The sequence below is a fragment of the Dromiciops gliroides genome, chromosome 4, assembly GCF_019393635.1.
Source record: "Dromiciops gliroides isolate mDroGli1 chromosome 4, mDroGli1.pri, whole genome shotgun sequence".
NCBI lineage: Eukaryota > Metazoa > Chordata > Mammalia > Microbiotheria > Microbiotheriidae > Dromiciops > Dromiciops gliroides.
The window spans coordinates 192,281,664-192,298,818 of record NC_057864.1 but is presented as its reverse complement, the minus strand read 5'-3'; the positions used below and the strand labels follow the sequence as shown (position 1 = coordinate 192,298,818).

The 17,155-nt window shown below is 40.6% G+C and overlaps 1 pseudogene; it reads left to right on the top strand.

Annotated features, from left to right (window-relative positions):
* The first annotated feature begins 308 nt into the window (after window positions 1–308).
* LOC122754832 lies at window positions 309–16,883 on the top strand (annotated as a pseudogene).
* Window positions 16,884–17,155: the final 272 nt, after the last annotated feature.

The window sequence follows — 17,155 nt, the reverse complement described above, 5'->3', positions numbered from 1 at the left end:
TTCCTAATGAGCTGCCTTCTGTTTCTCAACTCAGAGAGCTATATTGTTTAAACTAGGCTAGTTCTCCTGTCCACTGAGTGGCAATCTGTCAGGGCAACCAATTGGGGTGGTTGGCTCCTTCTCCACAACAGCTGTTGCCCCAGATGATGGCTATGAGGGCTATGTTAGAAACAAAAATCAGTGGTCTGGAGGATGCTGCCACTCCCAGGGTTCTACCTGACTGTTGGTGGTAGTTGGTCAGCAATTGCCGCTGGTGTTGATGATGAAAGTGGAGGGACTCCTCTTTACACTGATTTCTCTCCTCAATGATGGCCGTGGTGGATGGGCTGGAAGTAGGTCTGGTAGCTAAGGGGACACTGCTTGAGTATAGACTCAAGGCTCTTGAGTTCAGGGTCTTGAGTTCTATTGTTCTAGAACCTTAACCTTCAAATTGTATTTTTCTCATTCAGTATTTCTATAAATGTTACCTGCGATTGTCTTGGGGTAGAGAGTTGTCTGAGAGTATAAGGGAGGAGGCAGTGTCATTTTAGACATCGCTTTTTCTCTAAGCTAGAAATGCTTGGATTTATAATAATGCTAAATTTATTAAAAATTATTTCTGGCAGACATGCTAAAATTCAGAGTATGGTATGAATTTTTTTCTTCAACTCTGAGATTTGGAGGAGGGATATGGCAGTAAATGTAAGTGAGGTAAAAACAAAAAAATCAATAAAAATTTACTTTTAAAACTTCTGGGGGGCAACTAGGTGGCACAGTGGATAAAGCACCAGCCCTGGATTCAGAAGGACCTGAGTTCAAATCCAGCCTCAGACACTTGATATGCATTAGCTGTGTGACCCTGGGCAAGTCACTTAACCCTCATTGCCCTGCCAAAAAAAAAAAGAAAAAAGAAAAAAAAACTTCTGTATTAAGAGCTCTAATGTCCAACCTAAATGCATTCCTAAGTTCTTATTTAATGAATTTCATTTCTCTTTTGAACCATTCTGAAGTATACTGCTGTTGCTCTAAGATCTATGGGAAATCCACACAATTCTTTCATTTATCAATCTCTATTGGTGCCCTTCTCTTCCTATTAGAATACATTTGGTGCTTTGGATTCTTCTTTGAGATTTTATTGATTTTTCTTTCTGTTTCAGTATCCTTTTTGTTTGTGTCCTGGACTTTCACTGAAATTTTTTCATCTCTTGATATTTGTAGTCTTTCAGTCTTTTCCTTGAATTTCTGTTGTTCACTCTTTGGCCCCCTCTCCCTCTACTAAGTGCCCATATTTCTGTGGATGGGCTAGAGGGCTGGCTCTGCCTCCTTGTGTTGGCTTTTACAGGCATTGATGGGCCAGGTCCCTTCCATGAGTAACCTTGGGGGAGGTGGGGCAACAGAACTGGCCCTGGATGGTTTTCCAGTCCCATTTCTGTCAAGCCTGATAAGCAGTTACCCACATTCTATCACTCTGAGCACAGCTGCCTGAACCAGAAACATTTTCAAACCATCTTCTATCCTCCTTGTCTTCACAAGACTAGACAGAATAAGCATCTACTACTTTGGGAGTGTGGGTGGGGCTGTTCTGGCTGAATCCTTGTAGTTGTGGAAGATGCATACTGTCAGCCCTCCCCATCACCCCATCCCCAGTCACAGCCTGTGGATTTTCTTGTGCTCACTGCCATGCATCTGAAATTGGGTAGGGGGGTGGGGGGAAATTGAATGAAAGCTCTAAATATTAAGATTATCAAGTGTTCTTTCAGGTTTTACATCACCCAGAGGTTCTGCCTTCTCATCTTATGGAATCAGATGCAATTACTCTGTCTCTACTACATAATTATCTTCTTTTCAGGTTTGGGGTTGGGAAGGATTACAGATATTCTCTCTTCTCCTGTTGAAGTCAGGAAGACCTGAGTGCAAAACCAGCCTTGGATATTTACTAGCTGTGTGACCCTGGGCAAATCACTTAACTTCTGTTTGTTTCTGTTATCTCCTCTGAAAAATAGTACATTACTCCCAAAGTTGTTGAAAGGATCAAATGAGATAATAATTGTAAGATGCTTAGTACAGTACCTGATACATAGTAAGTGCCATATTAATGCTAGCTATTATTGTTATTATAAATGTTTATCTCACTCTGCTCTTACTCACCCCGCATATCTAATCAGTAGCCAGTTCCTTTTGCCTATCTCCACACCTCTCACTTCTTATTCCCTTCTCTCCACTCATAAAGCCCAGTGGGCTTGCCTAGACTTATTCTATGGCCTGTTGATCATTCCCCCTGCCTCAAGTCTCTCCCCACTCCAATTCATCCTCTACATATCTGCCAAAGTGATCCTCAGAGGTGTTCTTGGCCTGCCTTCCAATGCCTCACCTCCTTTCTCGCTACTAATCAGCCTGCCAGCTAGGATTGGCATGAAGCATTTGCTGCCTCTTTGGCCAAATAACTTGTGACTAAATCACAGATCTGACCATGTCCCTCCCCTACTTTGTCAATAAGCTCCAGTAACTCCCAGTCACCTCTAGGGTCAACTAGAAAACTCCTCTGTTTCACATTTAAAGACGTTTATAACCTGGTACTATCCTACCTTTCCATACTTATTACAAATTATTTCCCTTCACATATTCTATGGTCCAGCCAACCTGGTCTTCCTGTTCTTCCTCAGATGTCTCCTCTCTCTCCATACCTTTGATCTGGCTGTCCCCGATGCCTAAAATGCACTCCTTCCTTATGGTGACCCAGATTTCCTCAAAATTTACTGTGTGTCTTTGACCAAATCATAGATTTTAAGTTGAATGGTACCTTAGAGATCATCTAGTGGAATACTCTTCATTTTATATTTGAGGCTCTGAGAAATTAAGGGACTTGACCAAGGTCATACAGATAACAAGCTGGGATTCAAATCCAGGACCTTTGAATCCAAATCCAACCATCTTCCCATAATACTGCTCTGCTTCAGGTCCCTATAATATGAGGGGATTGAGCCATAACTCTAAGGTCATTTACAGGGGTTTCATCTCCTCTGTAGATAAAGCAATCTCTAAAATTCTATGCTATTGTGCCATGATTTTTCCTGCTGTCTCATAATTCTGGTCTAGGCTAGCTATCATATTAGTTATGGTAGAAAAAATAGTTACTAATTATACATATCTAGGTTAGAAGCTTTTTTATAATTTTCATAATTTTTCATAATTTAAAAAAAAATTTAATCAAAAGTTATTTTGTAATGGATGAATGTTTAAAATTGCTTTGTGATGGGGTTTTGGGGGTAAATGTTTAACTAGAGTATGATATCTTTTTTAATATTCCCAAATCTTTAAGTTCTTGGAAATATTTACAAAGTAACTTTATTGAGTCAGCAAGCATTTGTTGAGTGGCTTTTTGTGCTAAGTAGTGGAGATACAAAGAGGCAAAAACAGTCCCTGTGCGCAGGAGAGATACAACATGAAAACAACCACATACAAACAGTAAAAAATTGGAGATAATCTCAGTTGGAAGCCACTAAGATTAAGGACTAGGAAAGGCTTCTTGCATGTATGTGTGTGTGTGTGTGTATATGTGTATATACCTTATTTATTACATAGGAATATGTGTATATGTATATGCACATATACACATATGTGTATGTATGTATGCATACATATCTTTGTGTATAAGTGTGGTTCAATTTCAAACAATGTCATTGTGTTTTAGCTTTCTTTTTATACATTGCCCAGTTGCTGACAATTCTGAAGAATTCTAATAAAAAAGGTCTCAGTATCTAAAAAAATACTGATCCCTTAACCTAGTATTTCCCAACTACCAGCCTATGGCAAATTATAACTTGTCCACACAACTTTCACCCAAAGCATCCTTTCACTCTCTAAATTTAAACTACCAACTTCCCCTCTTCCTCTTCCCCTTTGCTTTCTTTTCCTTTCATGCCTCAGCTTTTTCCTCTCCCCAGTTCCAGTCCCCCCTTCCCTCTCCCTTTCCCCACTACCCCTGAGCTATAGAGGAACAGATGGTCCGCAGTAGAAAACTCAGATATTTTTACCATGATGAAATAGAATTTGGGCTAAGACACTGTCCTGAGCAAAGTTGCTGAGTGAGTATGCTTGGAGATTCTCAGATGTGTTCTTGGCCTGCCCTCTGGTGCTTCCCCTCCTTGCTGCTAATCGACCCACTAGCTAGGATTGGCATGCAGTACTGTTCCCTTTTTTGGCCCATACAGCTTGGTTTTCAGTCTTGTCACCATGGATGATGGATTGCAAGGTCTGGCAGAGAGGACAGTGCAGGGAGCCTTGGATCCAGCACTCTGCTACTTGCCAGAAATGTGTGACGCTAATGGGAAAGGAATCACTCTGGGCGGAGGGAACTTTCCTCCCCAGGCAGGAAGCCCAGAAGGATGAGAAATAGGCCCTGAAAGAGACAGGCAAAATCCTTGTCTTAGCCACATAGTTCCTGTTGATCCACGTAATTTGGCTCTCCAGGGGCTTCAGAGCCACTGTGGCTTCCTGGTGTCTATAGTGTTAAGTGTAATTCCTCAGCCTGGCATCTAACTCCCCTGTGCCTTTTTTATATTATTTTCCCTGCCTTCAATGTCCTCTGTGTGCCTCTCCATTATTTACTTTCTCTCAGATCCTGTTCAAGACTTCACCTTCTCCAGAAAGCCTTCCCAGGTTAAGCTGATGTTAAGCTAAATTTAACGAACATTTATTAAGTACTTCTACACCATTCACTCCCTTAATCAGTATCACCTCAGCACCTTCAATTTCAAAAGGGATGCTAAAATCCCCAATCCAATACCCTCATATAATAGAAGAGATAGGACTTGCCCCAAATATCACAGTAAGTTAGTACAGTAGCATCCCTGGTTTAAATGTATCTCTTGTACTTCATGGCATTATCAACTTCTTGATCCTGCACCCCCACAATTGCTGCAGGAAATGGGGGTTCTCTTTAATCTCCAAAGGCTCCTCTATCTCCTAAGTGTCAGGTCCTACTGGGAACTCTCCACTATCATCCTCCCCAAACCTAGTAAGCAGTGAGAAGCAACCTACCTGAACCTGTTTCTACATGGAAAAGAAATTAAGAGAAAGAATAGAATGAAAGTAAAATGTGAGCTTCTTAAGGACAAAAAACTCTGTTGATTTTTGTTTCTGTATCTCTAGTGCTGAGTGAAGTGCCTAGACCATAGCAGGCACTTTTCATAAATATTCATTGAATTGAATTGTGAATCAGGAGCATCCCTGAAATTCCAAGGTACTTTTCTTGGCCCATCTGCACTAAGTGCCCTGGGCTGGTCACACCTCTTTCCTAGAACACACTAGAAGCCAGAGCCTCCAGGCTAAGCCAAAGCAAAGTTGTAACTGCTCTCCTGCAGAAAGTGAACAAGACAAATCACCCTGAAAGTCCTCTGCCTGCCTCTCCCCCCACCCCTTTCATCACGATCTTGATGAATGAGAGTAATTTTCTTGGCAAAGCAATTTCTCCCATCCTGGCAAAGCAATTTCTCCCATCCCCTTTGATGTGGCTTAGTGCCTCGGTGAGGTGTTCATCTCCCTTGAAGGTATAACCCAGAGAGCTCAGGGAGTTCAGCTCCACAGCCTCAACAAAGACAGGAGCCCATGGTAATCAATCCATCAATAAATATTGAATAAGCAACTACTATGTGCCAAGCACCGTGCTAAGCATTGAGTATACAAAAAGAGACAAAAGACATTATCTGCCCTCAAGGAGCTGTCAAGGAGCAATGAGTAAGAACTCTAGGAATAACATAGGAATAAGGGTCAGGAAACCTAAGTTCTAGTCCTTAGCTGTGGTTCTCTTAAGGTTAGGGTTAGTCAACAGTCCTCACTGTCAACTACCTGTGCAACCTTGTTCAAGTCATTTTATCTCTCTGAAAAACAAAATAGTAGAAGTGAATACTCTCTAAGGTCCCTTCCAGCACTGGTATTCTATGGTTCTAACAGAGGGTGTAGAAATATAACACTAGATTTGAACCAAGAGAACTTTCAGCCTCTAGACCCAGTAACTGGCCATGACACATCTTATTATCTGTGTGTTCTCAGGCAAGTCATTTGATCTCTTGGGGAATAAATTTGCATATGAGTAAATCATAGGATGCTAGAATTGGAGTTAGATAGGCCCTCTGAAGTCAACTAGTTCAAACCCCTAAGTTTTACTGATAAAGAAACTGAGGCTTAGAAATATTAAGTAACTTGCTCAAGGTCACAGAGCAAGTAGCAGAGCCAGGATCTCTAAGGCCCCTTCTGCTCTAAATCTATAACCCTGTAACAGTAATAAGACTAATAAATAGATGTATGTATAGCACATTTTACTTGTATATGTAAATATGTAACATACATAGATAAATATGTATTATATGTGCGTGTATATTTGTGTCTAACAGTAGGCATCTCTAGAGTGGGGGAGAAGGAAAAAAAGAAATTTGCATGATAATTTTGTCGTATATTTGAAAGGAATAGCAAGTTATGCATGGTAGATTTGCAGTTTCATGTGCAATCATCTTTTTTATTGTTCTATGTTATGGAAATGCTAGTTTTATTCCATAAATTAAAAATAAAATTATAAGAAACCAGTAATAAGACAAAAACACCTCTCTTCCAGGTTGATTGTGCCCATTCAACAAGATGATAGGTGTGAGAGCACTTTGAAAAGCTTAAAACTGAATGAATGTATGTGTTGTAACCAGAACAGTTGTGTTGAGAGTATGGGCTAGTTTGGAATCATGGGGAGTACTCACTGATCTTCTTCCCCAAAATCCAAGACAACACAGAAGTGGCTGGAGCCTCCAAGTCAGAGAAGGGGGACATGGGGATGGGTGCAGAGAACCAAGGGGAAGTAAAAGGCACTTTAGCAAGGCCACAGGATTTAGGATCTTTCCCAAAGAATTGATTTCATATTCATCTGGCTCAATGCTGATGAAATGCCTGTGGCTCCTGGGAAGCCAGTTCATGCAATTTTGGTCTCTTGGAGGTGAAATAAGCCCCCTCCCCCCAGTTTCCAGCATCCTTTTTGTTAGTAACCTATCAAAGTCTTGAAAACATCCATTAAATTGTCCCTTCAGCCTGTTCTTCTCTGGGCTAAATAATCCTTACTCCTTTCATCTTTCCTTGTAGGTTCTATTCTGCAGTCCTTTCATCATTTCCATTGTTCCCCTGACCCTTTCCCCCCTCTTTTTCCACATGGCTCTTAGACTGAAAAATTGGACATAGGCCTCCTGCATGTCAGTCATTAGTGGAGAGAGATGTCTCTGGTCTTTCATGCTGTACTTTTGTTAATTGTTCTCTCAAAGATCCCCAGTCTAGAACACTCAATGACTGAAGAAGAAGGTGGTTTCAGATCTGTCCCAGGGAAACACCATCCAGACTACTGGTTCTTCCTATTGTCTAGATCCCTGAGCTAGGTCCTGTCCAAGATAAAGTTCATTGTTTTTTCTGAGATCACCTCTCCTCAACTTCTACTACCTTGAAAGACTTATGGCTTTTGGTCTCTACTCCCCCTCACAAGCCTTTACTTCCTTCTGCCACTCATGCATGAGGCCTTGTGTGCTTTTTCTAGGATATATTTATAAGGGAATAGATTAAATTTAAAGACAAATCACCAAGATGCAAGTAATCAGGACATATAATAAATCTATCCAGCACATTGGACAGCTCCTATTCTACTCACTCCATATGACTCCTTCCTTTCCCATCCCTGCCCCCTGGCTGTATCAAACATCATTCCACACTACTTTCCTCCATTCCAGCCTCCAACCAGAAAGAAGTCTTCTAAGAATAGGAGGTTGAGCAGTAAGGAATAGGATATTCCTCCAGGAGGATGTGAGTTCTTTGAGAAGAGATATCTGTTTTCTGCATCATCACCCTGGGTACAGGCTCTCATCACCTCATATCAGGACTACTGAAATAGACTGCTGGTTAATTTCGCTGTCACATGTCTCTCCTCACTCCAATCCATCTTGCATTCAGCTATCAAAGTGATCATTCATTCTTTCTTTCTTTCTTTTTTTGGTGAGGCAATTGGAGTTAAGTGGCTTGCCCGGGGTCACACAACTAGTAAGTGTCAAGTGTCTGAGGCCGGATTTGAACTCAGGTCCTCCTGACTCCAGGGCTGGTGCTCTATCCACTGCACCACCTAGCTGCCCCCAAAGTGATCTTTCTGAAGTCTGACCATGTCACCCCCTACTCAATAAACTCTGGTTTGATATTAAGTATCAAATCCTCTGTTTGGCATTTAAAGCCCTTCATAACCTGTCCCCCAACATTTCAAGTTTTCTTACACCTTACCCCACCCCAAACATCCCATGTACTCTTCAATCATGTGCCACTGGCCTTCTTGCTATTCCTCTAACAAGACGCTTCAGTCAAGACACATTTCCTAACTCCAGGTAGTTTTTCACTGGCTACCCCTCCTATGCCTGTAATGCTCTCCCTCCTTACTTCTGCCTCCTGGTTTCTCTGGCTTCTTTAAAATACCAGCTCAAATCCCATTTTCAATAGAAAGCTTTTCCTAATCTCTCTCAATTCTAGCACCTTCTCTTTGTTGATTATTTCCAATTTATCTTGCACATAGCCTGTTTGTACAGTTATTTAAGGTGATGAGGTCCTGAACCAGGGTGGAAGACGTGATGAAGGTAAAATCATCTGTCCTTAGCAACATATTTCTTTTTTTAATAATATATTTTTCATTTATAGTTTTGGGTTCCAATTTTTATCCCTCTTTCCCTCCCTACTCTACCCCCTCCCTGAGGCAGCAAACAATCAGATATGGGCTATATATGTATGATTATGTAAAACGTTCCCATATTTGTCATTTTATACAAGAAAACTTGAATAAAAGAAGAAAATGAAAGTGAAAATAGCATGCTTCATTCTGTTCCATCAATATCAGTTCTTTCTTTGGAGGTGGGTAGTATGTTTCATCAATAGTCCTTTGGGATTGTCTTGAATCATTGTGTTGTTGAGAATAGTCAAGTCATTCACAGTTCTTCATCAAACAATATTGCTATCTCTGTGTACAATGTTCTCTTGGTTCTGTTCACTTCACAATACATCATTTCATATATGTCTTTCCAGGCCTTTATGAAATCATCCTCCTTGTCATTTCTTATAGCATAATAATATTCCATCACAATCATGTACCACAGCTTGTTTAGCTATTCCCTAATTGATGGGTATCCCTTTAATTTCCAATTCTTAGCCACCACAAAAAGAGCTGTTATAAACATTTTTGTACAAATAGGTCTTTTTCTCTCTTTGGGGATGTCTTTGGGATATAAACCTAGCAGTGGTATTGCTGGATCAAAGGGTATGCACAGTTCTATAGATCTTTGGGCATAGTTCCAAATTGCTCTCCAGAATGGTTAGATTTGGCAACATATATCATATAAGGGGTGAAAGGTGAGGAGTTGAAGATGACATTTAGGTCATAAACTAGGGTGGCTATGGGGATGGTGGTGCCCTTGACAATAAAGAAATCCCAGAGGGTCACACTACACAAAGGAATGAGGGGAGAGGAGGGTTAGAAAAGACGAGTTAATCAAAGAGCTAGTGGGTACCCAACCAACCAGAGGTAGGAACAAAAGTCAGAAGCCAGATGCAGGCGAATAGATGGGCAAACTCTCCAGTGCTAAGGAATCAGAGTTCGAAGGGACCTCAAAGTCCATCTAGTCCAACTTGAGCCCCTCCACATTAGCATTAGTTAACTTAGAATCATCCATTTTTTGAGTTGGCAGAAACCTCAGCAGCCATCTAGACCGGCCCCTACCCAAAAAGGAACCCCCATTACTTCATACCTGATAAATTACCATTAAAATTCATCTTGGAGCCTTTCAATGAGAGGAATCCCATCAACTCCTGAGACACTCTATTATTCCACCTCTAGACAGCTCTAATTGTTAGAACATTTTCCCTGATGTCATTTCTATTTTTTTCTTTTCTGCTTTTTTTTTTTTTTGCAGAGCAATGAGGGTTAAGTGACTTGCCCAAGGTCACACAGCAAGTAAGTATCACATGTCTGAGACTGGATTTGAACTCAGGTCCTCCTGAATCTGAATCCAGGGCCAGTGCTTTATCCACTGCAGCACCTAGCTGCCCCTCTTTTCTGCCTTCCAAGACCAAACAGAACAATTCTAATCCCTCTTCCAAATGATTGTCTTTCTAGTCCCCTTGAGTCTTTTTTTTCCTCCATGCTGAATATTCCCAGTTCTTTCAACCTGTTCTCATTTGACATGGACGTAAGGCTCTTCAGTATTCTGATTGGCTTCCTTTGGACAGCTTGCCAATGCCCTTCCTAAACTTTGCTACCCAGAACTAATTACAGTACTCCAAATGTGATGTGAACAGGACAGATTACCACAAAGCTATCAAAAAATCATAGGGTCCTAGATTTAGAGCTGAAAGGACCTCAGAGGCCATTGAATCTAATTCCTCCATTTTACAGATAAAGGAATTAAGGCACAGAGAATTTAAATAATTTGCCTAGAATCACACAAGTGTTTGATGAATGAAGAAAAGAAGGAATAAAGCATTTATTAAATACTTCTTATGTGCAAAATACTGCACTAAATATGGGGAACACAAATTAAAAAGACAGTCTCTGATCTGAAGGAACTCATATTCTTTTTTTTTTTTTTAGTGAGGCAGCTGGGGTTAAGTGACTTGCCCAGGGTCACACAGCTAGTAAGTGTTAAGTGTCTGAGGCCAGATTTGAACTCAGGTCCTCCTGACTCCAGAGCTGATGCTCTATCCACTGCGCCATCTAGCTGCCCCAGGAACTCATATTCTAATGTGGTGAGACAACACATATGGAAGGTTTTAGCTTTAAGTAAAATGGAAAAAAGCCCGTGGTCCTTAGGGGGCAAAGCAAATAGATGTTAATGCCTCTTTTAAAATGTCATTTCCAGTAATAAAACCCTATCAGCTTCTGATGTTGAACCATTTTACAGTGCCAAGTTGATATTTTGAACCCAACTGTAAGGTTTTATATTATATCTATAGAATTTCATGTTTTTAGATTGAGCCCAACACTCATGCCTGTCAAGATATGTGTAGGTCCTGAATGTGTTATCCATTCAATGCATTAGCTATCTTACCTATCTTGGTGTCATCTGAAAATTTGATTATCATGTCATTTATGTCCTTATCTAATCCAAAAAGGAAAAGTTAAATGAGACAAGGCCAAGCACAGATCCCCAAGGTACACCACCAGAGACCCCTCATCAAACTGATAGTGACCCATTAATGATTACAGGTGTTTATGTCCCCTGCTCTATTAATGGTTTTCTAATGACTTCTCCTTAAGACCTGATATCCAATCAGTTCCAAATTTATCTAATTGTATTACTGCCTTGTCCACAGTGCTCTGTGTTTTCCATGAGAATTAGTATGACATGCTTTATCAAAAGCCCAGTATTCATTGACTGTTGTTTGAGGGGATAACATGAAGTGATGGTCACTTTAAAAAGAAGAGGGACTGAGAGGAAGGAAGCTCAACATGTTAAGTTCCTACCATATGCAACTTGCTAACTCAGGTACTTGATACAAATGCAAAAATGATACTACCATGCCTTTCTGCCAAGAACTCACATCCTACTGAGGGGACACAACATGGACACTGATAAGTAAATAGAAAATCATTGGAGGAGGGAGAAAGCATGAAATATCAAGGAGATTGAAGATGTCTTCTCAAAAGAAGTGATACCTGAACTGCCAGAAAAGACATGGTTAGAGAGAAAGGAGGCTGTAAATAAAAAGCAGTCAGGAGTGTCTGATCAGCCAAATCATCCAGAGTCACATGGAAGTTACTGGAGCTTACAAGAAGGCCTATAGTAGACATGGTTTAAGGAACTTGGTGGGTCTAAGAGGACAGTGAGATATGGATCCTGCAAACAGAAAGAAAGCTATTTTCCTTATTATTTTTCCCTCCCACCCAAGCCCTCATTTGAGGCACCTAATCCCAGACAACTCTTTTCCATGCTCAGCTGCTACCATTTAACACACCGAATAAAATATAAAGCCCTCAAAAGCAGCTCCAAAGTGGAGAACTAATTGAAGCTAAATTGGCCCAAACTTCATTGCCTGAAAAAGGCTTGTACTATAGAAACAAAGCAGAGGACTTTGAACTGTGAAGGGTAGTCCAGGAAGATCAGGACAAATGATCTCTTTGACCTTGGAAAAATAACTTTATTTGTGTCTCAACTTCCTCATCTGTAAAATGTGGGGATTAAATGACATAAGAGATTCTTAATCTGAAATCTGTGGGTATATTTCAGGGAGTCTGTGAACTTGGATGAGGAATGCACACACACACACACACACATATATAAATTTTACTAACTTCTAGCTGAAATGTTTTCTTTTCCTCAATTATTCAAAGACATTATTCTGAGAAGTGACCCATAGGCTTCACCAGAGTGCCCAAGGGATCTACGACACAAAGGAAGCTTAAGTACTGTGGGACCAAAGGATCATCCCACATCTCTTTTCACTCTAAACCCAGGGATCCTATTACTTCTTCGAATACTCATTCTTCAAAGCCCCTAATTTTCTCCTACAGCTTTAGCTATTGACAATTCCTGAAACTAACAGATATCTGTATGTACAGTTGCAGAATTCAAGAATTGAAAACAGGGGGTGCCGGGTGAATAGAAACATTTAATGTTTGAGCTAGGAGGGTGTGAATGTTTAGGGAGGATTTGGACAATGAGGACCCATGTCCCAAAAAGACAAAGAAACAGATACTGTGACAAGAGAAGAGTGTAGTAGCATCAGATGGTCTATCTTAGAGACTTAAACAGGACCTTCCTCCACCCCCTGACCTAAAGCAGTTTGGAAGTTCTTGGCATATGGACAGATCCAAATGGATGGGTTGGACCTTCTTCAAGGGTTTTGAAATCCAAGTGCAGAACTGGACCAAGAAGGAATATATTAGGAAGACAAATATTTCAAAAGCAAAAGAAATCTAGCAAACAGGCACCTTTGACTTTTAGACTATAAACTTTCCAAAAGCAAACAAAGTATGCATATAACTATTCAATTCCTTAACAATGTCCCTACTCATCAGTAAAAGACATTCAGGCTGAGTACTTCCAATCTATCACATTTCCTTCTTTCTCTTCCCCAAAATTGGTCTGCTGATTTGAGATGGGGGACACAAAGACAGTTCAGCAATTTATGAAAATAACATGTCCCCCCTACATGTGGAGGTGACATTTATAAAATAGAGGACATTGAGAAAGTTCACTGAACAAAAAGAAGCCAGCAGATTGGAATTGAGGAAGGAGTATGTGCATGTAAACAAAAGTTGTATAAATAATAATAATAATAATAATAATAATAAATTATTTAGTGCTTTGAGGTATGCAAAGTACTCTGCACATATTATCTCATCTTCTTGCAACAAGCATGAGAGGTCAGTATTGTTATTGTTATTGTTATTATTATTATTATTATTGTTATTATTATTATTTTGCAGGGCAATGAGGGTTAAGTGACTTTCCCAGAGTCACACAGATAGTAAATGTCAAGGGTTTGAGAACAGATTTGAACTCAGGTCCTCCTGAATCCAGAGCTGGTGCTTTATCTACTGTGCTGCCTAGCTGCCCCCGGTCAGTACTATTATTAACTATATTTTATAGGTAAGGAAGGGGCAGCTAGGGGGCAAAATGGATGAAGTGTTGGGCCTGAAATCAGGAAGAGTCATCCTCATGAGTTGAGATCCCATCTCAGACACTTACTAGTTTTGTGACCATAGGCAAGTTGCTTAACCCTGTTTGCCTCAGTTTCCTCATCTGTAACATGAGCTGGAGAAGGAAATGGCAGACCACTCCAGTATCTTTGCTGAGAAAACCCCTAGTGGGATCCTTGGACATGACTGAAATGGCACAACAGCAAAAGATAAGGAAACTGATGCAGATAGAGGCTAGCTGAATTACACAAAGTTACATAGCTAATGGGTATCTGGGAAAGGTTTCAAACTCACATCTTCCTGACTCCAAATATAATATTATATATACTATATCACCTCATTGGCTCCTCATTTGGTAAAGAAAGAGCATGTCATCTCTTCCATTTTTCTTAACGTTAATAGAATCAGAGCATCAGAGCTGAAAGGGACCTGGGAGGTCACATGCAGATGTGAAAACCATTAAAATATGAGCACCTTGAGGGCAGCTAGGTGATGCAGTGGATAAAGCACCAGCTGTGAGGGAAAAATCCATCCTCTTCTCAATAATTTTCAGGAATTCAGCAGCAAAGTGACAAAGGCTTTATTTTCTTCTCATGAGAAGGAGGCACCCTAATGTGCAGCTAGTGGTTTTATACCCTAGTCCCTAATGAGAATGGACCCTCCCCTTTTTCATCACTGGTGGGGTTACAATCTACGCAAAAACTAGCTAATCAGAATGCAGTATTCCCACCCCTCTTCCTTGTATGGGCATAACTCAGGAGTGGACCTTATACTTCCTTATATGGACACAACTCTGGAGCAGACCTTATTGAGACCAGGGCTCCTTGAACCATGTGACCTTACTAACCTGAGGGGGAGGAGGAGATCTGAGACCTTTGTCCTACAAACAGGTCAGGGGGAGTATGACTGACTGTTATATCCACATTGAGAGGAGACAACTACCCATTTCTCACAAACCCTCCTCTTTATTTTTGACTATTTGGCTCCTTTCATTCTATTTATTGAATATCTCCTCTGCCTTTTGTTCTAAATCTGTGAATCCTATGCTATCTAGGCAGATTAGAGCATCAGATGACCCTTTTTGCCCCTCTGGGCTGTGTTTCTTTCTTGATTTAGACTCAGATTTGGAGAAATGCTCAGATGCCATGGTAAAGGGGGTGGCCAGCTGCACCAACCCACAAGTCCCAGCCCAGTTAGAGGGTAAGGTTGATTTTCCACCACAATACCACCATAGGTTGGCTCAGGGGAGGATCAGGGATGAAAAATCTACCAAGATGTTCTTGGTTACTTCCCATGTTTGGACACAACTCATATTACCCAAGACCAGAAAACCTCTCACCCATCTGGAGAGACAGGCCGGATGCTTTCCTGGGACTCCAACAAAACTGGGTATGATCTTTTCTGCTGTCCTTTTTATTACAGGGAAGAGTAGCTCCAAATCTCTGCAACTCTCACCCTTTGCCAACCCGTTTTGGTATAATTGAAGGAGACACCAGAACCCCTCCAGGCTAAAATGTGGACTTAGAGTATGGGCAGCTGGTCCTCCCAAAGTGCTGACCCATTCCATCCAAGCATCTGAATCTCCAAACCCAGTCTCTGTCTCCACTGTCTGTCTCACATCCTTAACTTCACTGTCCTATAACTCAGGAGTTTCAGGGTTTCCTAATTTCCCTTCTGGACTTGGAGAGGTTATTTCTGGAGTCTTAAAAGGATAGGGGGATGTAGGATCCATGGGATTTTCAAAGGATATTCCTATTCTTCCTACAGGATCTTATATCCAATTTTAAATCTCACACAGCCCTGGATTCAGGAGGACCTGAGTTCAAATTCGGCTTCAGACACTTGACACTTATTAGCTGTGTGACCCTGAGCAAGTCACTTAACCCTCATTGCCCCGCAAAAAAAAAAAAAAAAAAAAGAATATGAGCTCCTGAGCAGGAATGGATTTTTTTTTCCTTCCTTTCTTTCTATCCCCAGTACTTATCACAGTGCCAGACATGTATGCAACAAAATAAATGCTCGTTAATAAAGGCCCAGAAAGGGGGGGCGGCTAGGTGGCGCAGTGGATAAAGCACCGGCCCTGGATTCAGGAGTACCTGAGTTCAAATCCGGCCTCAGACACTTGACACTTACTAGCTGTGTGACCCTGGGCAAGTCACTTAACCCCCACTGCCCCACAAATAAATAAATAAATAAATAAATAAATAAATAAATAAATGAATGAATGAATGAATGAATGAATGAATGAATGAATGAATGAATGAATGAATGAATAAATGAATAAATGAATAAATGAATAAATGAATAAATGAATAAATAAATAAATAAATAAATAAATAAATAAATAAATAAATAAATAAATAAATAAATAAATAAATAAATAAATAAATAAAAAAAATAAAGGCCCAGAAAGGCTAATTCATTTGCTAAGGTCACCTTTGTAGTAAGTATAAGAGTGAAGACTTGAATGCAGATCTTCTGACAATTCTAGTGTTCTTTCTCTTTCCAACTATTCTAGAGCCAGGCCACCAATGATGGGCCTGGTGATCTGTGTCCAGAGGCTGGCTCTTCCATTCCCACCTAAAGCACAGAAAAGAGGCTTCCAAGCTCTGGGCAACATAGAGACATAGCTAAAAGGCTTCAAGGACATCCATGATCCAGGTCAGGGGCTCCCCTTGCAAAAGTAGCTTTCTCGGATCCTTACCAGCTTAAGAAGAGGACAATGTTATTCATTGTCACTAAAGGCATGCCTCTTGGTCAGTTTGTATACTGTGTTAAGAAAGCTCAGCTTGGCATTGACAATGTCCCCCCATTTGGCACTATACCCAAAGGTAAGCTATTTATAAGAAAAATTTTAGCCTGGGGTAAGCTTGCACATATTTCTGGAAACTATTTCATAGTGATCTCCCACTATCCTGAAATGAATAAAATATGGGGAAGCTACTTTCAGGTTCTAAGAAAGTGATGTATGCAAAAAGACCTGAGGTTGGTGTTATTGCTGAAAGAGGTCATATTGACAAACCCATCTTAAAGTAGGTCATACCTACCACAAATACAAGGCCCAAGGCAGTTGCTGGTCACATGTCTTGGGTGTAGCCATGAACCCTGTGAAACATCCTTCAGAGGAGGTCATCACCAGCATATCCAAAAAACATCCACCTTCTAAAGAGATTCTCCAAATGGATCCAAGGTTGGCCTCATTGCTGCCTGAGGTGTTAGAGAACTACAGTCCAGAATCCCGACAAGAAAATTATTTTGGAAACAATGTAAATAGAATTATATTTATTATATTGCCACCTTAGAATTTAGACCCTCACAGCAGTGCTGTGAAGTAAGTAGCATTAGCATAATTTTCATTCAGATAGGGCTTTTATCTTAAAGGAAAAAATTCAGGACTTCGGACTATGAGTCTAATGTTCTTCCAGTGTACTCTAATCCAGTGGCCTCCAAAAGCCATGACTGGTCCATGTTTTCCCTGCCCCA